General features: G+C 37.8%; 1 long non-coding RNA gene and 1 other non-coding gene across 3 annotated transcripts in view; both read right to left on the bottom strand.

Annotated features, from left to right (window-relative positions):
• LOC132345304 (uncharacterized) overlaps positions 1-25,512 on the bottom strand; it is a 103,311-nt gene that overhangs the window by 51,310 nt on the left and 26,489 nt on the right. For both annotated transcript variants that reach the window (XR_009494550.1, XR_009494551.1), the window contains exons 4-8: positions 23,765-23,915; positions 23,085-23,193; positions 22,394-22,590; positions 21,668-21,859; positions 20,500-20,628 (exon numbers count right to left, since the gene is read on the bottom strand). This is a non-coding gene — a long non-coding RNA (uncharacterized lncRNA). The remainder of the gene's footprint in view (positions 1-20,499; positions 20,629-21,667; positions 21,860-22,393; positions 22,591-23,084; positions 23,194-23,764; positions 23,916-25,512) is intronic.
• MIR1251 (microRNA mir-1251) lies at positions 24,374-24,443 on the bottom strand. The gene has a single exon (NR_031016.1). It is a non-coding gene; the product is annotated as a microRNA mir-1251 (primary transcript).

Raw genomic sequence — 25,512 nt, 5'->3', positions numbered from 1 at the left:
ATTGTAAACTTAGGTTACATAAATCATATGAGAAACAATCTGCCCAGGTATGCTGGGAGTTAATGCCATAGCTTTGGGTTTAAGAACCATTACTATTAACTTTTTAAAAATGTTTCACAAAACCAGCACTTCCAAAATATTGAAATTGATCTTAATTCTTCTTAGTATTTGTGCAGCTGCAGAACTTTTCATTTTTTTTTCCGCCAAATACTTCAGCTTCATCTACAACCAATGAATTCATTAACTTCATTATTAATTCAAATGATTTTTTCATTTTTGTAAGCCCCAAGGTTGTCTCACTAAGATCAGCATTCTCTCCGTGTGCCATAAAATGTAATCAATCTCTATTATAGTCATGAAAATGGTATTTGTCACTTTGCTGAGAAAAAAAAATCAATATATCTTCCAAGGCTGAACAGGCATTTAATGCAACGAATTGAAAACTGTTAGAGAAATTTAGCTTGCCAGGAGTTTAGGACAAGCTAATCGAAATCCAGAAAATTCACAGAAGATTAGCCCATGAAATACATAGATATACCATAGAAATTAATATTTAGATATTAGAATAACCTGTCATCTCCAATCCTGACAAGAAAATGGATTTAGACAGGCGAATCTCCAAGGGGTTGCCATTTTAAAAAACAAAAGTGAAATTACAGACCAGGAAAACATTTCTTGAATATGGTTGATAAATAGAAAAAGTTTCTTTTTCTTTCCCTATAAAACTTACCAGGTAAAGAGATACTTCTAGAGTTGCAAAATTGTACGAAACCATAAAGACAGATATACTCTCATTGGAAATATACTGGCTCCGGGGCTTTTTTTGAAGTATAGCATATATGTATAAAGTTCAGTTCAGTTCAGTCACTCAGTCGTGTCTGACTCTTTGCGACCCCATGAATCGCAGCACGCCAGGCCTCCCTGTCCATCACCAACTCCCAGAGTTCACTCAGACTCACGTCCATCGAGTCAGTGATGCCATCCAGCCATCTCATCCTCTGTCGTCCCTGCCCCCAATCCCTCCCAGCATCAGAGTCTTTTCCAATGAGTCAACTCTTCGTATGAGGTAGCCAAAGTACTGGAGTTTCAGCTTTAGCATCATTCCTTCCAAAGAAATCCCAGGGCTGATCTCCTTCAGAATGGACTGATAACATACTGTATAATGCATGGAACTCTATTTAATGTACTGTGTTGGCCTGAACAGGAAGGAAGTTCAAGAGAGGGAATATATGTATAAGTAGGGGCTTTCTATGTGGTGCTAGTGGTAAAGAACCTGCCTGCCAATGCAGGAAGCATAAGAGACGAGACGTGGGTTTGATCCCTGGGTCAGAGAGATTCCCTGGAGGAGGGCATGGCATCCACTCCAGTATTCTTGCCTGGAGAATCCCATGGACAGACAAGCCCAGCAGGCTACAGTCCATAAGGTTGCAAAGAGTCAGACAGGACTGAAACGACTTGACACATGTACACCAACACACACGTGCATATGTCTAGATGATTCATTTTGTTGTGTAGTAGAAAGTGTACAGAGGTTTCCCAGAGCACCGGGTTGGAGCTCCTTGTGTCATTCAGCCAATATCCACTAGCTATCTATTTTACATATGGTAATTTTTATGCTTCAATGCTACTCTCCCAATTCATCCCATCCTCTCCTTCCCCCACTGTCTCCACAAGTCTGTCCACTGTGTCTGTTTCTCTATTGCTGTCCAGTTGTTCATCCATACCATCTTTCTAGGTTTCATATATATATATATATATATATATATACACACACACATACATGTTAATATATGATATTTGTTTTTCTGATTTACTTCACTCTGTAAAATAGGCTTTAGGTTCATCTACCTCGAAAATTCCCTGTCTTGAGCTGAAATCTCCTTTTTAAAAAGCTATCAGTCCTGCTTCTATTCCCATTTTTTTTTAATTGGAGTGGATTTACAATGTTGGTTAGTTTCTGCTGTATAGCAAAGTGAATCAGTTATACAAATATTCATTCTTTTTTAGATTCTTTTTCCAGTTGGTCATTACAGAATCTTGAGTAGAGTTCCCTGTGCTATACAGCAGGTTCTTATTAGTTATCTATATATAGAGTAGTGCATACATATCAATTCCAATCTCCCATCTAGTCCCATATTCAGAACAACGTAAAGTCAGTCTGTTGCCTATCCTTTGAATCAATCCCCTAAATACTTAAGGTCACCTGTCACTTCTTTTGACTTGTTTCTTCTCTGGGCATTATCTAGTTTCTTCATCCATTTCTCTCAGCACGCCATTTACCATACACATGGTTACAGAAAATTCATGGCATTGTCTTCTGAGATACTCCAATTTATAAATGTGCTGTGCATAGTCACTCAGTCATGTCTGACTCTTTGCTACCCCATGGACTGTTGCCTGCCAGGCTCCTCTGTCCATGTGATTCTCCAGGCAAGAATACTGGAGTGGGTTGCCATGCCCTCCTCCAGAGTATCTTCCCAACCCAGGGATCAAACCCAAGCCTCCCACATCACAGGCGATTCTTTACTGCTGAGCCATGGGGAAGCCCCCTTTTATAGGTTACTCATCCCACCTTTAGTCCTGCTATAATTACTTATTACATTTACTTTTCAAAATGACACTCATCATTTTCTACATGAGACAACTGAGGCAACTTGCCCTGGCTCACACTATAAGAAAATTTCAGGGTGAGATTCAAATTCAGGTACCTTTTGGCCAAGTCCAATACATTTTTCACTATTTCATGCTCTCCTTCTTTAGAAAATTGAAAGAATATGAAAGGGAAAAATGGCAATGGAGACCTTCTAGACTAATTTGTATATTCCTGATAATTAGAAGTATTTTGCCAAAGTATTTTGCCAAGAACTTTGCCAAAAAGTTTATTTTATGTTCTCAGTAGAAAACAATTCTTATTAAGATAACTTTCCTTCTCTGCTCTAGAGTTTCAGTTAGACATCAAAACAATAAAAGAAATTTCAAATTTGACATTTGTCAGAATTTGAATTTTCAATCTTTATGACTGAAGAAGTTGACAGAGGTAGAAAGCAGGAAAAAAAGTTTACAAGAGGAGAAACAAGATCCCAGTCATGGACTCCATGTGAATAAATTCTGTTTGTGCAATCACAAATCAACTACTAAATTCAATGTAAAAAAAATGTGCATAAAAAATTCAGCACATCTACTTGTTTGGTGGGAATAAGTCAACATAGGCTAGTAATAAGATTAATGTTTAAAAATTGACCATTTTGGTGGGTGTCACATAGAGTAAACATGCATGACAAAAGTTGTCATCATTTACCAGGTTTTTGGAAACTCCCTAAGTGACAAAAGATCAGGGTGATTTTGACCAAATAATTCAAACAATGACAATTTAGTAAAAACATTCCCCTTAAATAGGCTAGGACTCTATTGAGACAAACTAGACAATCACTTGTTTGAATCATGGCATTATGACTGTACAATATGCCAAGCCTTTCAACTATCTTGAAAATTCAATTTCTTAGAAAATGAAAGTACATGATGGCTTCGTTTCCAACAGATTTTGTGGATATTCAATTCATATGTATGACTTTTTCAATTACAAAATGAATAAGTGACTCATAGAAATCACCTTGGCAATGATGAAAATCAAAGGTTTTATTTTCTCTCAGAGTTTAACTTGCCCCTCTCTGGCTTTCACGAATAGGATTTTCTAATGCTTCCATATTTTGTTGTCACTCTCAGAAAATATTTCTCATAGTTCAACTGTAACTTTCATCAAAATTATGAAGTTGCTTCATTTCTGACACCACCAAATAAATCAAATTAATTAAATGTATGTCTTTGATTCTAACATGGCAGATCACTATGTCTTACTAGACAGTTAATCCAAGTCTTCTATAAATATGCTTGCTCCATCATAAGTCTCAGAGAGTAAACAAGCTCATGTCAGCTGAGCTATTCACAGTATAATTAATGTAGTCAACAGAGCTCTGGTCACCCACTACGTGTCAAACACTGCTAGATTATGGGGATTTGAAGCAATAAGTTTTAATCCCTTCCCTTCAGGTAGGTTCAGTCTAGTGGGTAATACATAAATACAAATGTAAATTTTCAACACAGTGGGGGTAAAAATAGCATTACAGAGAATCATTTACTTTCACAGATGTCACTGGTCCCCAGAAACATGACCATCACACAGTAGGCACTCTAATAGATATCTGTTGACTAGAGGAACAAGTAAATGAATCACACTGCACTAAGAACAAGGAGGAGAGGCACCTGCATAAAGCCTGGGCACTTACTTGTGCTGGGGATTGGAGTGATGGGTAAGGAAGGGTTGTTTGATTCAACCTGTATTTGCTTCTGGAATATTCTGCCCTCATTCAGTAAAGGGGCAGGTAGGAGAAAGGGAAAGGTACTAAGAGAAGGTAAAACCATCTTAATTGAATATCTAAGAGGATTTTATTTTAAGATGCTTTCTCCTAAATTGCAGACTCTTAGCCTGAACTTTGGAGAAAAGCAGTTATTTTTATTCTGATTACATTGTAGCCCTAAGATAGAAAGTGACATATTTGGATTTAAGTGGTTGAGAGCAGAATCAGACCAGCAAATACAGTATGTAGTCCACTTTGTCACACCCCAGAGAATGTATAAATGACAAAGCTTTTTCTATTTGAAGGCAGACTTCAACGAATTTCTGAGACAGGAAATTAAAGGTTTGACTTAAGACTGCCAACAGAAGAAGAAACTCTATTCCTACAATTCCTACAACTCTATTCCTATAAAAGCTGTATTCCTACAATGCAATTATTCTAAATAAATTTATAATTATCCCTTCTTAAAGGTTTATCTTTATCATCTCTTACTAACCAGAATGCAAGTGTGAATTCAGGCAATTACAAAGATAGCTGTTGAGACAAAGTAATGATGGTCTCCTGGTTAAAATCCTATTCAAATGATGAACTTTCTGAGAACTCATTTTACTACAAAAACTCAAGAAAATTAAGCCAACAAGTGTAGGTTTCCTCCACTTATGCTGCCTTACACAATGATGAATCTAGAAGGGAAGGCAAGCTGATTTCTGTCTAAATATTTGTCTTCTTTTAGAGCTGACTTAGAATAAATTAAGTTTTTCTGCCTAAAAGCGCCAAGATAGAAGCAAAATAGAAACAATGTTACAAATCTTGATTATTTAGTCTCTCCTTCCCTATATAATTACATGATCACTTTCAGACTTCAATATTTTGCCTTACTGTCCTTCTCATACCCCTGGATCAATTTCTAACTTAGGATAATTTAACTAATACCTCTACTCTATTCCTGCTTCAATGCTATTCAATGATACTCAAAAAACTTACACTACTGGGCAGGTTGATGCCACTGCAAAGGGATAACTTTAAAGCTCCTTTGCTTACACTTATTCATCTCTCTGTCCTAGTCCTCCAGGCAGGCTGTGATGTATCTTTTCTACTCTTCCTCTCTTGTCAACTGTCAGCTGACTACCTTGCTTCCTACCTTCTAAAGAATGAAAGAGCCAAAGAGGTAGAAGCCTCTTCCTTTTACCATCTGACAATTGTATTAAGCTTCTTCCTTCCTCTCTGGGCGGAGAGAGGTTCTTTTTCCAAGATCCCTTTTCCGGGTGGACTGTATCCTTGTCCATCTCCACCAGGAGTTGCTCCATCAGGTAATCTGCTTCTGTTCTGTTTCTCTTTCATTACAAACATCACTCCCAACAAAATGTTCTCAAATCACTTACTTTTTCAAGAGCCTTCCTTTGATCCCAGCAGTACTGGTAGCTACCATTCTATTTCCCTCCTTTCCTTCAATACCAAATGCGTAGAAAATGTAGGTGGCCTGCCTTTACTGACTCACTTTCTCAAGTTATATTTATTATTCCACCCCTTATAATTTGACATACATTCCTGCTAATTCAATCTTTGAGATGACCATAAACTTCATTATTCCTAATCAAAGGCTGATGCTTAATCTCCATACTGATTGGCAGCTTAGTGGAATCTGGCATCAATAAGATTCCCTTCTGCTCAAAATCCATTCTTCCCCTAAGTCTTTGCTGGATTCATTTGGTCTCCTTTGACAGACCCTTCCATTCTGTCTTTATTGTTGTTTACTTGATAAGTTGTGTCTGACTCTTTTACGACTCCATAGTTTGTAGCCCGCCAGGCTCCTCTGTCCATGGGATTGCCCAAACAAGCATACTGGAGTAGGTTGCCATTTCTTTTTCCAGGGGTTTTTCCTGATTCAGGGATCAAATCTGCATCTCCTGCACTGACAGGCAGGTTCTTTACCACTGAGCCACCAGGGAAGACTTCCATTTTACTCATCTTTTAAATGTGAGCTAGTTTACCAAGTTTCTAGCTGTGGGACTCTTCCATACTTTCATCCCTTCCCTTCGACTGGGGGCTTGGGGGAAAGGTTCTCAACTGGTAAATAAATACTCTGTCCTCTGGTAGAGTCACCTGCCTCAAAAGGCACAAATAATAATGAATAGTCACAACTCTTTTGAGTTCCACACGCACAATGCTAATCTCTGGAGACCTCTACTAGGATTCCTTTCAAGTATTTCAAATGTAGAATTTATTCCCCTCCCTATCCCCAGTACATTTTCATATATCCAGTATTAGCCATAATGGTATTATCATCCATCCAATCTTTTAAACCTGAACATTCAGTGCCACCCTTAAAGATTCCCACTCTCTGTCTCACCACATTCAGTAGGTCACTGACATTTATTAATACTAACTCAGAAATGTTTATTGTATCATATCTTTTTTCTTCATTTTATCATTATGCTTAAAATCAGGTTTTTTTTTTTTATTATTTGGGGAGGCTAGAAAATTATTGGAGAAGGAAATGGCAACCCACTCCAGTGTTCTTGATTGGGATATCTCATGGTCAGAGGAGGCCTGGCAGGCTACACTCCATGGGCTGCAAGAGTTGGCTATGACTAAGCAACTAAACCACCACCGGAAGCTTATAAAATCTTCCTTAATATTCTGTCTTGTTTTTCCTTTTAGCCAGTAAATATATTTTTCCATGGTGACAGAGTAAACCGTCTTAGAAATAATAACAACGAAGCATTTCAAACCACAAGACTGTTTAAAAAACAAAAATATAATCATATATGTTGGTTGACTATTTTCTACAAGATTAGAAATTTTAGATTCCTTTCTTTTGCATTCAAAGCTCACTGCCATCTGACCTCATCACATCTTTCTAATTCATTACCTCTCTTCCTTCACATCCACATAGACTCCAAGCTTCACCATATTGAAATTCCCACCATAACTCTGAGGCTCCTTTGCAGGTATTACTTTTTTCCTCTGCCTAGAATGCTTTTCTCACTATGTCTTCATTCTGTATCTTTTAGTAAACAGCTTGAATTTCATCTTTCTGGGTAAAACCTTTTTCAGTTACCCATAGAGTTCTTGAAACCAATAAACCTTCTCTAACTTCTTGTGTGGCAATGTATCCATTTTCCTGTCATTCTGATTTGACAATGAAGTCTTTTAGGACAGAGAATTTATCTCACTCATCTCTGTATCTTCAGAGCTTTAGCAGAGTGCCTTGATTATAGAAAGAAGTTAGTAAATATCAAATTAATACATTTTTGATGCATACATATTTGGCATTAATCACTGAAAATTAATGATGGGAATATAGTAAGGTAAAGAAACTCACCATTATTTTCAATAAGTCTACCAGGTTAAACACAAACATTACTTTTACAAATTAGGTAAATATGTCATAAAGACAGTAGATTTTTAAGTCATTTATAAACTATATTTACGGGGCATATTTGTACAATTAAGATTGTTTGATAACAAATGCATTACTGTCAACTATAATATAAAATCTTATATAGTCATATATGTTTATATTTTTCAGTCTACTTATCTAATTTATATATATTGAGAATATAACTTACCATTAAATCTATTTACAATAGCTGTCAGTTCAGTTCAGTCACTCAGTCGTGTTCGACTTTTTGAGACCCCATGAATTGCAGCACGCCAGGCCTCCCTGTCCATCACCAACTCCCGGAGTTCACTCAGACTCACGCCCATCGAGTCAGTGATGCCATCCAGCCATCTCATCCTCTGTGGTCCCCTTCTCCTCCTGCCCCCAGTCCCTTCCAGCTATAATGGCCTTTTTTATTAAAATAATTTTTTAATATTAAAATGACTTCATACATACAGAAGTCAATAAATGTTTTAAATGGTTAATACCTTCATATATAAAATTTGTTGTGTATTTATCCTCTTTGACAATGCATAAGAAAATAAACTGCTTTTCAGGTACCCAGATCTGACCATACTTTCTTTCTGTCCTATCAGAAAATTTACAAATCAGACTAACTTTTTTTTTGGCAATTAAATCAATATAAGTAGAATATTTCTTAAATTCATTTTAAAAACTGTCATGGCAGTGATCTCAAAACTTAAGCCTAATTCTTAAATTTTTCTTTGTATTATATTGAAATCTCTAGAAGAATAAAAACAAGTGATTTTAGTAAAACAGAAGCCACCTGTATATTACCCACCCATTATTAATATGCAACAGCAACTGTGTCCATTTTGTTAGTTGGTGGGTCAAAAGAACAAGAGTTAGTAATACATGGCATTGTTACCATATATTGTTACGGTTTTCACGAAAGGAACCGTCTGTAGTCACAGTAAAAAACCTGAAATAGTCACTACTGCAAAAGACAAGTGTTGAGAATCTCAGTTTCCACTGTGAACCTTTTCAGTCTTTGTTGTCATATCCAAGCATTTGCTGTCTAGCGCTACCTGGGAAGCCACCTCGAAGATATGGTGAAAATAAATATAAGAATAAATAAAACTGACCACTTTTGACAAATGTAATTCTGTCTAAGAATTTTTTCTTCATATTTCTAAAATGACACACAATAATACTCAGAGTCCTTTTATGGGAATACAAAAGCCAGTGATTGACGCTGAGATTTTATGATATTACATCCATTACACATGAACGTTATTGTGCTAATAATACTTTTAGGACAATATTTTAACATTATAATGATAATGCTAATGTAAAGTATGAAGTGTATTTTAGGAAATCCAGCCATTTAAATTTAGACTAAACCGAGTAATTTAAATGAGTGTGTGTGTACATTCTCAATCAGGTATTGACATCTATTTCCATTGAGCTTGAGACACTATAGTTTAGTAAGACAGGGCCATACTAATAAATGATTAACAAGACCCAGATTTCTTGTTCAGCTTAAGAAAATTTCTGGAAGTTCATTAAAAATAACTATAAGCTCTGCAATTGTATATTGTGGTTCTAAAGAACTCTGAGAGCTGACAGTTAATAAAATGGGTTCAGAAGGTTCAATATACATGAATAAGACAGAGCTGGCTCTTAGTAAGATGTAGCGAGCAAAGAGTAGAACAGCAAGAAGGGATCTGGTGGTATGAGTGAAAAGAAACACAAAGCAAGAGAAAGAGAAAGAAGGTTTTGAGTTTGATGTCTGTGATGGGAAATACTTAAAAGATCTTGAGCAAGGGAGTGACATATTCAACATAAAAGTGAGCAAATATGACTCTGAAGCTGCAATGGGTTTTACAGACATGAAAAAATGAAAGGGTAAGCAAAATGTCTGGGAATCTAGTGACAAGGGACATAAAGACTGCCATTTACATCATTTGATATTCTACCCTAGTGTTCTGCCCTTGTGGGCTTCCCTGGCAGTTCAGATGGTAAAGAATCTGCCTGCAATGAGGGAATCTGGGTTCAATGCCCTAGAGAAGGGAATGGCAACCCACTCCGATATTCTTGCCTGGAGAATTCAGAGAAGGCTGGTGGCCAACAATCCATGGGGTCACAGATAGTCAGACACAAATGAGCAACTGACACACACACACGCATGCACGCACACACACACACATTCTGCCCTGTGCACCAAAGAATGGAGATAATTTATATGCCATTGACATTAATTTCAAATGATTAGAGATATATTTACTCTACATTATTCATTTAAGTCTGATGTCACAATCCATAGGTCAGAATTCACAGCTCTCGTGTGTGTGTGTGTGTGTTTATGTGTGGGTGTGTTAGAGGGAGAGGGTTGTTAAAAGGATCATTGTTGAATATTTGAACTAGTCACCAACCAGTTTCATAGAAACATCTGAATTTCCAACTTTATAACCAGAAGATCGTTAAAAGTTAAAATCACAAGACCTGGCATTGCCATATTTTTATATAACAGTGCATTGTCTTGGTTTTCAGACAGACCAGGCCTTTTCCATTTTGCCACAGTCCCCACTATTCTATATCATCGCCATGAGTTCCCTTCACCATTAACGTGAAGGGCTGGCTCACTGGAATTCATAAATCTTAGATTTAGATCTTCCAAAATGGATTTATGTCTTGGAACAATTTTTCCCAAGTAGTTTCCTTTTCCATGTAAAGTACTAATCAACAAGCTTCATTATCAAATATCGTCACTGCTTATGAAGAATTTTCATATATTAGTATGATCCACACAGTCATCCCATAAGCTAAGCAAGGTCCATATCATTTCTACCATTTTACAGATGAAAGACAAGAAGTTGGGCTTCCCTGGTGGCTCAGCTGGTAAAGAAATTGTCTGCAATGCAGGGGACCTGGGTTCAATCCCTGGGTTGGGAAGATTCCTTGGAGCAGGGCATGGAAACCCACTCCAGTATTCTTGCTTGGAGAATCTGTTATGAGATACACACATCCCTAAGCTGACTTTTGGTAAGCATGCAAGTTGACATTAGGTCTTAGATCTTTCATCTTCTGATAATTGGTCTTCCTGCTCATCAAAGGTACCTGACCTATATTCTAATGCTTATATTCTGGAATTTATAGAATCTACTCTCTTAGGAAATCCTATCTCTCATATTTGCTCAACATTTTCCCCCTCTCTATCCTATCCCTAGACTCCATATTTCACCCAATCTAGCCTCTAGCTTCAATTGATATTTCAACTTCAAACTAAAACCTTACTTCCTGAGGAAACTCTTACAGACACCCCAAGACTTGTATATATTTTCTCCTTAGTTGCACCCATTGTACCCTCTACTGAACCTGTCGTCACATGCTTCACACTGGGTGAGTGTCTGTCTCCCTGTCTGGATCTTAAGTGCTACAGGATAAGAAGCACTCTTTCTCATTCAACGCTGTGTCTCCAATCCCTAGAAGAACTGTGTCTGGCACATGTAAAAGTCTGGTGCCAAGTTTCTGGTTTTCTGTTTAAAAATAGTGTTTTAATTATATCAGTCTAACTTAATAAGTGAACAGCGACTGACATTTATCGAGCATTTCCTATCAGCTTCTTCAGATGTTCAGATGTCTTTATTGATGTCAGAACGGCAGGATTCTGGATGGGAACAAAGTGTGTGTCTGTTCAAAAATACAATCCTGGGATTCACTCTCACCACTTTCTCAACTTGTATAAAGATGTACTACCTTCACACTTTATTTGACATATACCATAGTTATGGCATCTCTTAGCAATGACACTTAAATTCTTTGTGACCTCATCCAATGTCTCAAATTCTGAGACAGCAATTTAGCTCACGGGAAATTTTCCTGTTGTTTAATATAATCTTTTTTCCTTGTTGGCTTTGTCTAAACTGTCAGTTAGCAATAAATAGTGACAATCTTTATTCTTAAAAAATGCTTATTTACTTTGTTAAAAGTATCATACTTTTTTCCTGGGATCCTCAAAAAAAAACAAAACAAGGCAAGGGGAAGGATGTTTTAAAACATTCTCTAGTCTCCTTCTGGTTTTACTAATTTTCTTTATTTTTTTTAAACAAAAGCCTCTGTTTGTCAAGGTTCCTATAGCTAAAACTCATTAACTATAAGCTTTCTAAAAAATAAAATGCTATCTTAGGTATGTCTTTTTTTTTTTTTTTTAGGTATGTCTTATCTTAAAGATCTTTGAGGCAAGGCTAAAGTCCTACTTAACAGTTAGGAACTCATTAATTACTAATGAATTTTATTGTAGGGGAAGAAGGAAATAAAAACCATCAGCAGATGGTAAGTTTTTGAAACTAGAAGAAAGCTGCTGGCAATCAATATGGCAAAGATAGTCAGTAGGGAGATATTGAGATCATAAATAAAATTTTGCTTTAAACCACTCCTAACTTTTAGCTATTGTCCAGACACAAGCAATATGATGCATGAAGTAGAGAAATACAAAATATTCCATAAAAATAGTAGTCCCACTGGGAGACCTATTAGTGAGTCCTAAGAAAACACACCATGAATGAAAACCCAAGGAAACTGACACTGTGCAAAAATATTGATATGTCTTTAGGAGTGTAGTGTTAGTCACTCAGTCATGTCCAACTCTTTGAAACCCCATGGACTGTAGCCCTCTGGGCTCCTCTGTCCATGGAATTCTCCAGGCAAGGATACTGGAGTGGGTAGCCATTTCCTTCTCCAGGGAATCCTTCCAACTCAGGGATAGAACCTGGGTGTCCTGCATTGCAGGCAGATTCTTTACCTTTTGAACCACCAGAGAAGCCCGTATGTTTACCATTACTAAATTTAAAATGCTTCTTGATTTTTATATACCTAGGTTGCCTGTCACTCATTTTGTGAAGCACTTTCTGACTCTATACCCCAAGTGAGTCACTTTTCCTACATTCACAAGTCAGTCCATCCCTGTGTATTGTAGTAGATGCTACAAAACTCTAAATCTATCTCTGCATCCCTCTGCCTCCCCAGTCAGGCCGGAAACTCTTTGAAGGTGGAATCAAGTCCTCATAATTGTGCCTCCCATATGACCCGGCACATAGTATATACTCCATAAATGAATGATCGCTGTGTGTATGACTGCAGCAAATCTGAATAACAAACTAGATATCGAGATAGGGCATTGCTTAAGGACAAGAATGGAGTTTCATTAGAATTTCAGTGTACTAAGATAACCAATGTCATGGTCAGCAAAGAGCTCCGTTATAAGGAGAAATAAAGATCCTCTGTATTTTCTGCCATTATTTTTACCACCACTGGCTGCAGAGAATCTGTGACACAACATGATACAATGATCGATACAAACAGATCCTCAAATCTAGCACCTCTTCCGAGAAGCTAAAACTCAATTAAGATTAACCATAACCGACACTGTGTGTGCTCTAGTCCTGTCTGACCCTTTGAAACCCTGTGGATTGTAGCCCAGCAGGCTCCTCTGTCCATGGGATTCTCCAGGCAAGAACGGGAGTGGATGGCCATGCCCTCCTCCAGGGGACCTTCCTGAACCAGGGATTGAATCCAATCTCCCGCGTCTCCTACATTGCAGGCAGATTCCTTACCTCTGAGTCACCAGGGAAGCTCCATAACCAACACTGCTGCTAAGTCGCTTCAGTCGTGGCCGACTCTGTGTGACCCCATAGACGGCAGTCCACCAGGCTCCCCCGTCCCTGGGATTCTCCAGGCAAGAACACTGGAGTGGGTTGCCATTTCCTTCTCCAATGCATGAAAGTGAAAAGTGAAAGGGAAGTCGCTTAGTCGTGTCCGACTCTCAGCGACCCCATGGACTGCAGCCCACCAGGCTCCCCCGTCCATGGGATTTTCCAGGCAAGAGTACTGGAGTGGGGTGCCATTGCCTTCTCCATAACCAACACTAATACCATGTAAATGCAGCATGAACAGCCATCATATGCTTGGAAAGGTCGGCTAGGAATCAGGCAAAAACTAAGCATTTTCTTGAAATCCGGGATACAATTCTGCTAATTAACATCAAAAACAGCAACTCTGACATCTTCTGTTTATTAAGCCTTCCCCCCTCATCCATTTCCTGCAGACGCTTCTCCAGATGGATATGAAGACAGGCACGTGCTGCAGACCCCGTCCTCCCCGGGAAACGTGTGTTCGCTGTTTTCATGGCCATTCTATTTTAAGACTTGCTTTTAGGAATGCCAAAAAAGGGACCATGGTGAAGCTAACTTGCTCTGTCCAGCAAGAAGGAGCAGGTGACAAGCATTTCTCTAGTCACAGTGGAAACTAACCAGAAATGTTTGCTTTGCTGGCTTTGTTATCATACTTCTTTTCATTTCTTTCACCTACTTGGAGACAGTGGGAGAGAATATTAATGAATCGATACAACAATGAACATGTCCTCTGGAGAGAAAGTGATATACTCTCAATATGGGGCTATCTCTATTATATCAAATAAGCTAATTTACAGTGGTCTACATATCTCAGTTATGGAGGTTACAAGAGGATAGGCCTTCATGTAATAGCCGCATTCCATACAAAATTAATTTCGTTCCTGTTGGTATGTTGTTACGACATTCTATTTAACTTCATTTAGATTTAAAACACACACACACACACACAACAAGGGCCCTGACTTTTAACTGTGTTTTAGTATATTTCCAACCCGGGTATTATTAAATTAAATCTATGGCTATAAGACTTATGTTGTTGAATGAGGAAACTGTCTCATCTTCATATTTCAAAGGCCTAAGACAGTGCTCCTCAAAGCACTGTCTGCACGGGTGCTGGAGCAAGCAGTTTTGTTACTGATCCACAACGAGCTAAGCCAGAAACTGCAAGCAAGGATTTGGAAGTGCCTGTAGCCATGTGAGAGTAATTTAATGTTCGCTGAATCTTATAATAAAGAAGTATTTGTGTTGTATATGCCTTTTTTAACTTTATCTTTCCAGTCATTCAATTTTATCCTATTTTATGAAAGTATTAATCTGCATCAGATTGTAAATTAAGAGGGAAACACGACTCAGAATGGCAGTGGTGCCTGGTGTGCAGGGTCAGGCAGACCTGCAGGAGAGTCTAGTGCTTCCACCCAGAGCCACGGGGACAAGTTGTTTCAAACCCCTGTGTCTCAACAGTCTTATCTGCAAAATGCACATAATGCTGTTTATATCCCAGTATCTGTGGGAAAAAAACCAAAAACACTGGCTTTGGTGTCTGCCTTCAGTTTCCTCGAATGTAAAATGAATATAATAATACCATATCACAAAGCCTCTATAAGGATTAGATAACTGGGTAATGTCTGTAACTCAGCACCTACTTGGCATCTACTAAAACCCCAAAATTAGCAGTTATTATTATTGAAAGTTTTTTTTTTTTCTAAGCATAGTAGGTAATCATCTCTTCTCATTTGTATAGAGGATCTTGTTATGGTTCATGGGCTCAGTCCAAACTTCCGAGTGACCTAGCAGCATTTCAGACTGACCATGCTGCACACAGATGCTCAAAAGAATGATCTGGGGCCTTTGATAAAACAGTTTGTGGATCTAGCCCATCCAGACAGGCCCCTTCTGTACTCCAGTAGGCGTGTCTCCTCTTGCAGTTTCATCTAAGAATTTCTGTCTGGGCTGTCTCTGCATTATATGGCATGATGCTGGCAGAAGGTAACGGACAGAGGTATCATAAGAATACACAGAAGAGCTATTTTAGATAATAAGGAAAAATGTCAATGGGAGAAAATCCTGTCTCCTCTTTCACAAATTACTAAACACAATGCATCTTTTCATGCCCTTCCAGAAAAATGTTGCTTGAGAAGGCAGTCACAATGGTTGAAAAGAAAGCCATAAAAGCTTCTACCTCACTTTTGAGTTTACAACACACTTGCAGCTGAGGCTTACAACACAAAGCGGTGCCCCCTCCATTGACCAGTTGAAGCTGAGAAACGATTTTCCAGCCATAAGTTCCTTGTGTAGGCATATCTGAAACATGAACCCAGTCCTTCAAATCCTCAAACTTATGCACAGAAAATACAGGTAAAGTAGAGGTACATTAAAACCAATACAATATTGTAAAGCTAAAAATAAGATAAAATAATAAAAAAAGAATTTCCAGAAAAAAATAAAATAAAAAAACATTATCAACATATTCTTGCATATTTTTCAACGTTTTTAAGTCTTTTTTGTTTAAATTTTTGAGCCATATACTTTTATGTAAGGAATTAAGTAAGCACTACATTTTAATCTGACGATGGCCATTTGTATAGATGCATAATTATTTTCCTTCACGACTTCATATTCCAACTTTGTATCCTACAATATAACGTGTTTGAATAAAAAAAATAGGGTGCTATTTAAAAAAAAGAATATTTCAAGAGCTATCTCAGAATAATAGTGTGATGTGTGAAAAACTTTAAATCATGAATACAGGCTTTAGTGAAAGAAATACAGCGAATAACCAAGAATGAATATGTGAGTGGATGTATATCTAAAAATAAAGAAGAGTATTAGGAAAAAATGTTCAAAGGATTAATGCTTGTGGTCTAAGGCATCACTAAATACAAAACCCGTACACACAAATGGGGGAAAAAAAAAAACAAAACAGAAAGCAGACAGACATTCCTAAATGGCCCCAGGGCTTAGAGAGAGGCAGCCTTTGAAGATGTCAGACAACCTCCAGGAGAACCCATGCCGGCACCTCGGGCAGCAGAAGGAACCTTACTCCTTGGCCCAGTTAACTGTTCCCACTCTGAGGAGACTTCCAAGAGGCAAAGGAGAGATCACACTGTCAAACAAACTTCTCCAGCTGCTTCCAGGTGCCTGGAATCTCATCAGCTCTGCATCTGATCTTTGATAAGAATTCAGGGACCCTGACAAACACAACGGCTCAAAAGTTCTCAGTCATCTAGACCTTTGTGAGGATAACTTTCAGGTCCTTACTTAAAAGGAGGTTTTACCAGTAAAGGCAAGAAGAGAGGCAAACACCGGGCATTCAAAGGGAGTCAGGAGAGAATGCAGCTACACAATAAAAGCTGGCAATGCTGAAGGGAGATACTGACTTTTCACAACTTGCCTAAGATTAGCCATTATTCTTTGAATAAGGCACTGCTTAGAAAACTGTGTATACAGCGTATGCATGTATCTGCACTAACATGCAATAAAAATTAGTAATACTCTGATCATTGCTTGTATTTACTGACCTCTTACTATCTACCAAGCACTGTGTTTTATACTTATTATTCTGTTTAATCTTTACAGCAACCAAATGGGGGTGGGTATGACTGCTTTCCTCATTTTATAGCTGAAGAAGTAAATTTAGAAACTGTTTTTACAGCTCCTGCTGCTGCTAAGTCATTTCAGTCATGTCTGACTCTATGTGACCCCATAGATGGCAGCCCACCAGGCTCCCCCGTTCCTGGGATTCTCAAGGCAAGACCACTGGAGTGGGTTGCCATTTCCTTCTCCAATACGTGAAAGTGAAGTTGCTCAGTCATGTCCGACTCTAAGCAACCCCATGGACTGCAGCCTACCAGGCTCCTCCTAGTAAGTGGTAAAACAAGAATTCAAACCAGTCAATCTAATTTCAGTTTAACAACTACCTTTGTGCACCAAATCTAAGCTGCAGTGTTTTCATCATGATACACACACACACATCAATATTCTAGACCTAGTCCCAGGTGACACAAAGAACCCACCTGCAAATGCAAGAGATGCAAGAGACGTGGATTCAATCCCTGGGTCCAGAAGATCCCCTGGAGGAGGATGTGGCAACCCACCCCAGTATTCTTGCCTGGAGAATCCTATGGACAGAGGAGCCTGGTGAGCTACAGTCCATGGGGTCGCAGAGAGTTGGACATGACTGAAGCAACTTAGCACTCAGCAGCAAAGAAGCCAGAGCCTTCCACCTATTGCGCTCTTAATCTCCTGGTTTAATATACATCAAGTATACAAAAATTGGATTAAGAAGGAAAAGAATGTAGCAGTTTAGCTTCAGAAAAGACAGGAAACAAGGAGAGAAAGAGTGAAAGTGGAAAGACATAAAAGTTTAAGTGTGGAACATCTATCAAAGTAGAAATGGGAAAAAAAGAACTTTCTGTAGCTCTGAAAAATAGACAATAAAAATGTAACCTTCTAAACGAATTGCTTTAAGTTCAACAAAATCCTACAGATTTGATGGGGCTTTTTACTAAATTCTGACAATGCTCATCTAAAATCCCTAGGTAGAAAATGTACACAGTATGGGTAATTAGTGATTTACAAGTCACCTGCTAAGTCGCTTCAGTCGTGTCCGACTCTGTATGACCCCATAGACGGCAGCCCACCAGGCTCCCCCATCCCTGGGATTCTCCAGGCAAGAACACCGGAGTGGGTTGCCATTTCCTTCTCCAACAAGTCACCTATCTATTGCCAATTCATCTGGCTCACAAACTTGTATTTATCTCTGCTCTCTGCTTTTCAGGCTTTAATAGGACTATCCAGAATATGTGACAGTGTTGGGGGAGGGGTAAGATAGTGTTTGACACATAGGAGAAGCTCAGTAAATGTGAAGCCCAAGAAAAGTAAATTAAAAGTTTTTCAAATAATAAAGCAATCACAATACATAAAGAATAAAATATTTTAAAATGTAACTGAATGTCTAACCTAAAACTTCAAGTTAAAAACAGACTTGCTCTGGCACCTGTTTGGGTCAGCACCCCACTCCCCAGGCTCTAGAGGCTCTCTTCTCTCCTTTCCACCATTTTTTTAACTTGGCTGAAAAATCTGGACAAGTATATACATATGAATATGCGTGTGCACATATGCAAGCTGGTCATGGATCACTGACCTTCATATTTAAACGTGAATTGACTTAAAGGATCTGTTGTCTTTATGCTCTGTTAGAAAGAAATGGTGCATCCTTCCTTTTAGCTCATTAACAGAGAGCACCATGGCCCCTAAGAACCACAGTAGCTGAAAGGAAACCGTTTCTTTCCCTCTCTCCTCATCACAACAATTATGTATTCATACTTCATGCAATTATTTGATCCAAAAACAAAAGAAAGACACTTAATACTCCAGCATGTTGCATTCAACAAATTAGAAAAAGAAACACACAGATAGAAATGCAAAAAAAAAAAAAAATCATTCTTATCCCCCACCCTTCTGTCCCTTGCCTATAGAAGGGATGGCTATCAACCATGACTATACTGGGAAAGGGTTTTGAAAACCTGAAAGCACTAACTACCCAAATGTGAGATATCATGCTATTAGACCACTGGGAGGTCACTTCATCCACTAAAGTACAGCCATCTCAAGTGTCCCAAAGACTCTGGCTATCCTCATGACAATGCTGATTTAGTTAAGCAAAGAAGTACATGGTAAGTCTGAAATATTTTGAACTTATTGATCCTAAACCTTTCTTTAGAAAATAAACGAGTGTCAGAGATTCTTCAAGGACCCCAAGGGATATTTATAAATAGAAAATCTTTGTCAGCTTAAGGTCAAATTGGCTAAAGAATCCATCTAATGGCTAAAATGGAGGGACTTCACACTCCTGAAAAAATTCCAGATATAGTTATGGCGTGGATATCCATAAGCCTCTAATCATTCATATATATGTATGCATGTGTTTGTAGATATATAAATGAAAAAATATATGTGAAAACATATATTTATCAATTGAATTTTTGCTAACATTTTAAAGGAGAGTTATTTTTCCATGGCAATCTCTGTTAACTTTTGATTGAGTCTGATAAGAAATAGCCATAGGATGGTCATAGAACATAAAACAAAATTTATACCTCACCGTAAGAAGGTACAAGTACAGCCTCTAATTCCAGTGAAAGAAGAGGTTTGGTAAAATTTGTTTAATATATGACATGTGGGCACCATGTGAGGAATATTTTGATTTATTCATAAAGCCTGCTACAGCTGTATCTCAATAATCAGATGTATCTCAGAGCACTAGTCTTCCCACCTTAAATGTATATTACATTTATCCCTCTGAGATGACTCTTACATCGTACCCTTAAGCCTCCTTAATAATATATTCAGTACAAGTGCAAAATGATATTATTCATCCCAATTTCACCACTCACAAGGAAATCACCTCCAAGGGGACAATTCCACTGCCCACTGCTGCTCAGGGAGAAGACTAACACCTTTCCTCATGCCTTCTGCTCCCTAAATTCTCCTCTGCAAGGATATCAGAAAAAGGTAACCAATGTGGCAGAGTGACAGGTCAAAGGGTCAGGGATCAACACAGTGATATGTGTTAGGATATTTGCTTGATTAAGTGATCTTCATAAAATATTTAAAGAGGTTTATACCTACCACTTAGGAAAGAGGGGTCAAATTAACAGAACACAGAGAAATCAATTCTCAATTTCTTGTTTTAATAGAAGCAAACAATAACACAAGTTGTAAAATGTACAACTTGAGAACCCTCACAAAAACCTATATTTAATGGCAATTTTCTCCCTGCACATTTAGTTTCTGCTAACCCAAGAGTTATTAAAACTACTTGAGATTCTTCCATGACATCTGATTTCGTCAGTGGTAGGAAGTAGCCCAATAACATGCTGAGTAGAAGGAGATACCTATTTGGATTGACAAAATCCACCAGAGTTAATCCTCAAAAGTGAAATTTCTGTATCCTATAATCAAGAGTCGCTGGGCATTTGATTAAATACCCCAGGCATTTGGTCCCCAACCTACTTTTGTTTCTCCCCCCAACTGGCAAACAAGAGAAATGAGACCAAGAGCTTGAAGAAACAAAGCATGTACTTTAATACAGAAATGCTTTTACCTGCCATGCCTGCTGTGAACGAAATGGGCTGGGCTTTCAACACGTTAGTCAGCTTAACTCTCAGTTGGTGGCACTGGGAAAATGTAGCCACGCAGTCTTACTGCTCTGTTTCTGTTCTTTAACGGCCAACTGGAATACAACAGTGGAGTCAAAGGGAAACAAAAGAGAGATGGATCCAGAAAGAACCCGAAGGATGAGAACAAAGCAAGCAAAGAAAATGGTAATGAGTCAAAGGCTGCTCGCCAAAGCTGGCCTCCCAGACTATTTTCACACTGAAGATAATTATGCTTCCATTAATTGCCACTTTCCCCCTCAAAAACTCATGTTTTACAAACTACAAATTATCTAGTGGAAATTCTTTGCAACATGTTAGGAAAAGTCATAGGATGTACTTAATCCAAAGAGAGAATGGCTGCTATTACATTGCTCAGACATCAATAAGATATATTGTACATATTGTGGGAGAATTTTGTATAAACCTAAAGCATAGTGATGTTAAAAACACTAAGCTTTTTGGGCTACAAAAAAGAGCCAATGAGATCTTTTGGCCAATCTGTACCAAATAGAGATGACTAGATATTTGAGAATCTTCACCCTGTATCTACGGGCACCTGGAATTTTCCATATGTCTGACTCCTCCATCACCTCTCCATCATACTTTGTACTTTTTTTCTTCCCATGCAGAATTTATATTATTATAACAGTAAACACAAGGCTGCCACTTACCATGAAATCTTTAGTTCCTACATTAATTTTAGAATACTTCAAAGCAAGCATTTCACTGTCTTTGGTTTGATCGCATTTAAGAACTCACACATCAAAAGTTAAACTTCATCAAAGGTTAGAGAATAGTTTGCCTTTTCCCCCCAAAAGAATTGCCGTGTACATAATTTATTTTTGCTTAAATATGCATGATACATTGAGTTATAATTGTCTGAGCTGGAAAGGATGGGAAAACAATAAAAAGAACATAATTTATGCAGAAATAAAATACATTAAACAGCCTAGCTTTAAATCCCTGAAACTGGTCACCATTGAGACAATGCATGTAAAGCTTTATATTATGGTTTTCTGTGTCAAACTGAAATGCAAAATTTTCCTTAGGCTGGGATCATAATAAATAATATTAACTTTTATCTCAACTTAATGAGACATGATAAAACCTTACCTCTTATGATGGGACATCTAGAATGTTGCACTTTCCACGTTATTCACTAATAATGCAGCAGCAACCCTCTAATAGTCTTTCTTTTAGAACATTGTTTTCTTGGGTAATCAGAGTCAGGGTATTAACCAAATGATGGAAAGTTAGAATGCAAATCATAAACAATTTTTTGCAGTTACTATTGCTTCAGCCAATCTGAAAGTTCAAGATGAAAAAGAGTGCTAAGAATTTCCCACTGGATATCAAAAAGAAAGAAATATTAAGATAATCCTATGCATTACCACAAACTTGCTAGCATTTCATATTTTTAACTTCCTTTTAATCAATTTTTGATCCCACAAAGTATGAAAATCCAAATTTTACCTACCCCCAGACATAGCAAAGCATGGTAATTTGGCAGTTTTCTACTTGGAGGCCTGAATTATCTTCCTTGATCATCTACTCTGTTCAAATTCATTATGAAAATGACCAATTTACCACCTCACTTCACATGAGGAAGACAATACTATAGAATGTAGGTCCCAGGGTAGAACAATCAAATGCTACCTGGGGACAGATGAGCAAGCTAGAGCATGTGTGAGTAACTTAAATTGCTCCAATTATTGTTTTACTTATAAAAGGATTTCTATACTCCCCATTATGAGTTCCAAAAACATACGCTTGGAAGCAAGAGCCATGAGCATACATCATGTTCGACTGCCGGAAGCCAACTCACAATATATTGCTTACCTTGTAGAGATGGAGCAGCATAGGGCTCATAATAGGATGAGTGATGCATAAAATGTTCTTCAGCTCACTTCCCCTGGGATTTATGTTTCCAAACCTAGGAACACCGTCTGCCTGCATGGACGGAACGCTAAGCAATGCAGTCAAACCACCAATGCATTAGGTATAGTTTTTCAACTTTGTGAAATCTAGAAGAAACCCTAAAATAAGTACACAAACAAGCAAGTATGTGTCTAAAAATTCTGGCATAGATTAGCAGGAAGAATGCACAGTTTAAATCAGGAAGATCAGTAATGGGCACATATTTTTAAGTTTGACTGCATAAGTAACATGCTTTCTCTTAGAAACTGAAGGAATATTGCCTCCTTGGTTGTAAGTTTATAAGAGAGACTGTTTTGTATTGTACAACACAAGTATTCCACAAGGAAATCACTGGATCTGAATTATAGATAAGATGTTGGTCATAAGATAATTTTTCCCCAAAGGAATAAAGAAAAGAAGTGAATTTAAGAAAAATATATGGTCCAAATTCTCATTGGATTGCCTCATTTAATTTTTTTGAAAAAAAAAAAAAAAGTCACCAATTTTCTAAAGGCAGAGTTTCAAATCAGACTTGTTTCCAGTCTAAATTTAGCCTCCATTCCTTGTGTCATATTTCTTCTGTATGAAAAGGAAAATCAATGCCCTTACTCACCTTTGGAAGAATTTCACTGCCAAGCCTCCATGGTTCTACGGGATTCAATAATCCATGGCTCAGTATCGATTTTTCTCTGACACCTGTAGAAACAGCCTCTCCTTCCTTTCTAACAAAATATAGCAACAAAAGTTGTGTAGTTTCTGAATAAATTAAAAAGGCTATTAAGCACAACTTCATCCTGCAAGGAAATGTGGTTTACACTTTCTAAAAAACTTATTAGCTTCGCTTGATTTTTCTGATCCACTTAACTTTTTAAGGATAACATGAACATATAGTTTTAAAATGCAACTTGATTGTTACTTTCTTAAGTATGTTGCAATTAACACATATGTTACAATTACTACTTACTATTTTAAGAAAATAGACAAATGGTAAAGCCTATCAAACTTCAATTCCCAATTTAAAAATACCTCCAAAATCAAAACCTTTTTTTAAATATGAAAATCACAATCATGCCTTGAAAATCAAAAGTTCTGATAAAATAGAAGACCCTTCCAGGCAGTGGAATAGAGCATACTGAATCCTAGGAGAGAGGGTGGGTTACACTTTAGGGTGTGTTCTTTAGCGTTAAAAGAGCTAGGAGAACAGGCAAGAGTCATCAGTTTCCTTGAGAAACATAAATATAAAAAAAAAAATCTAAAACCTAAGAAGTCATGTTTCCAGCATTCTTCACACACCTGATTTAAACTTCAAAGGTACTTGTTTCACCCTGGGCAGACTTCTTTGGGCTTATCTGAATACACATTTCCCGCAGCCATTCTGCGTTGCTGAGTGGAGTCACTACAAGTTGGCAACCCACTCCGTCACTCGCTCCATGAGGCTGCAAATCTGCAAAATAAAAAATGCAGTGTTAAAAAAATTCCCTTTTCCTTCGCTTTTCCTTGTAAAATCCTAGAGAGGAAAACACAAAGCAGGTCGTTTCTCACAATATATGTGACATGTGACATCTTGGTTAAAAGTGACACAGCCATGTTGCTCTGTGACAGGTTTAGTGTTAAGATCTGACAGATATAAACCTGCAAGAACAGCCTCCCTGCCACAGATAGTTAAGCTCATGTTAAAACTTTGATTTGATCGTCCCTTGATTAGCTTGCACAACAGAGAGTGCTACTGCCTTCAAGTTCATTAGAAATTATGGTATTCTTCACATTACTGTCAATTTAAGCTCCCGTTTTACTAAAACATAGGCATTTTAACTGCTCATCAAACCTGTGCACATTTTTGAGTTAAAGAATTAGATCAGTCCAGACTCCAGTTCTCAAAGGAGAAGTTCCATTGTTTATCAGGCCATGTCTACACTGGCTGAGCAAAGCGCTCGGTTCAGAAGGAGAAGCGCCTTTGGCAGCTAGAGTCCACATAGCTGATCCATGGAGGCTCGGGTGGAGGTTCTGCACCTAATTACACAACTGCAATGAAACTACTAAGCATTTGATGAGAATGACCCATGACGACAAAAAAGGCATGGCGTGATTGTTATTCTAATTTATTTACATGGTAGTCATTTAGGATGCAATTCAAAGACCCTACAAAAAATAAGAACGCTTACACTTCACAGGCGACAATGAATGTGGATATTAAAATAGTTGATAATTCAACATTTGGTTGAATCCAAGTCATATTCTTCCTAAACAAGACAGTGATGGCATGATTTTAAAATGCAGTACCTTTTCTTAACTGATCTAGATAAAACTTATAGCTCTGACTTTATATTTATTGAGAACAATCTTCAGAGTTCAACTAATTAAAAAGATTAGTTCAACCTCACAAAAAAATGGGTCAAAATGGTAACGGATATTTTGTAGGAAGTATTTACACTCTTCTAACTTGCACTATTAAGATTTAGTAGCAACTGGGATTGCATTCTATTCTGGGGACAGTACTATACCATCAAATCATCTTGAACATGGAGATCCTTTAATTAATTTTTAGAATAAAAAGAGATTTAGCAGAAATGTTCTTCTAACAGCTATGAAATTATAGGCTTCCCCCTCCATCCACCCAAACACACTCCACCCTGTGAAATAATAGATACAACATTAATCACATTTGGAATTTTGCCAGGATCCCCCCATCGGTGAGCAGGCAGAGTTGGACCAAATTGCCTTGAAGGAATAAAGCCTCTCTCACGCCCACAGATGCCTCAGAGTGTGTTAGGGAGCATCCATTCCAACCCTTTGAAGAAAGGAAGAATGTGTGGGAATGAATCAGAACTGCACTCTCAGAGCTTCACTTTACAGTGCCCCAAAATAAGTTAGCTATGCTTATGCTATGTAAACCCCAAACTCTAGTTACCCTAATGCAGGTAGAATTATCTACCCCCACTTTTTGCTACTCTTATCTTCAGATTTTTAGGTTTGGGGTTAGTCTCTCCATTTAATAATCTTTCGAGTTAGATGCTAAGGTCCCCTTGGCAGGGCACAAAATC

The sequence above is a fragment of the Bos taurus genome, chromosome 5, assembly GCF_002263795.3.
Source record: "Bos taurus isolate L1 Dominette 01449 registration number 42190680 breed Hereford chromosome 5, ARS-UCD2.0, whole genome shotgun sequence".
Taxonomy (NCBI): Eukaryota; Metazoa; Chordata; class Mammalia; order Artiodactyla; family Bovidae; genus Bos; species Bos taurus.
Note: the sequence above shows the minus strand (reverse complement) of the source record. Positions and strands in the feature narration are given on the sequence as shown.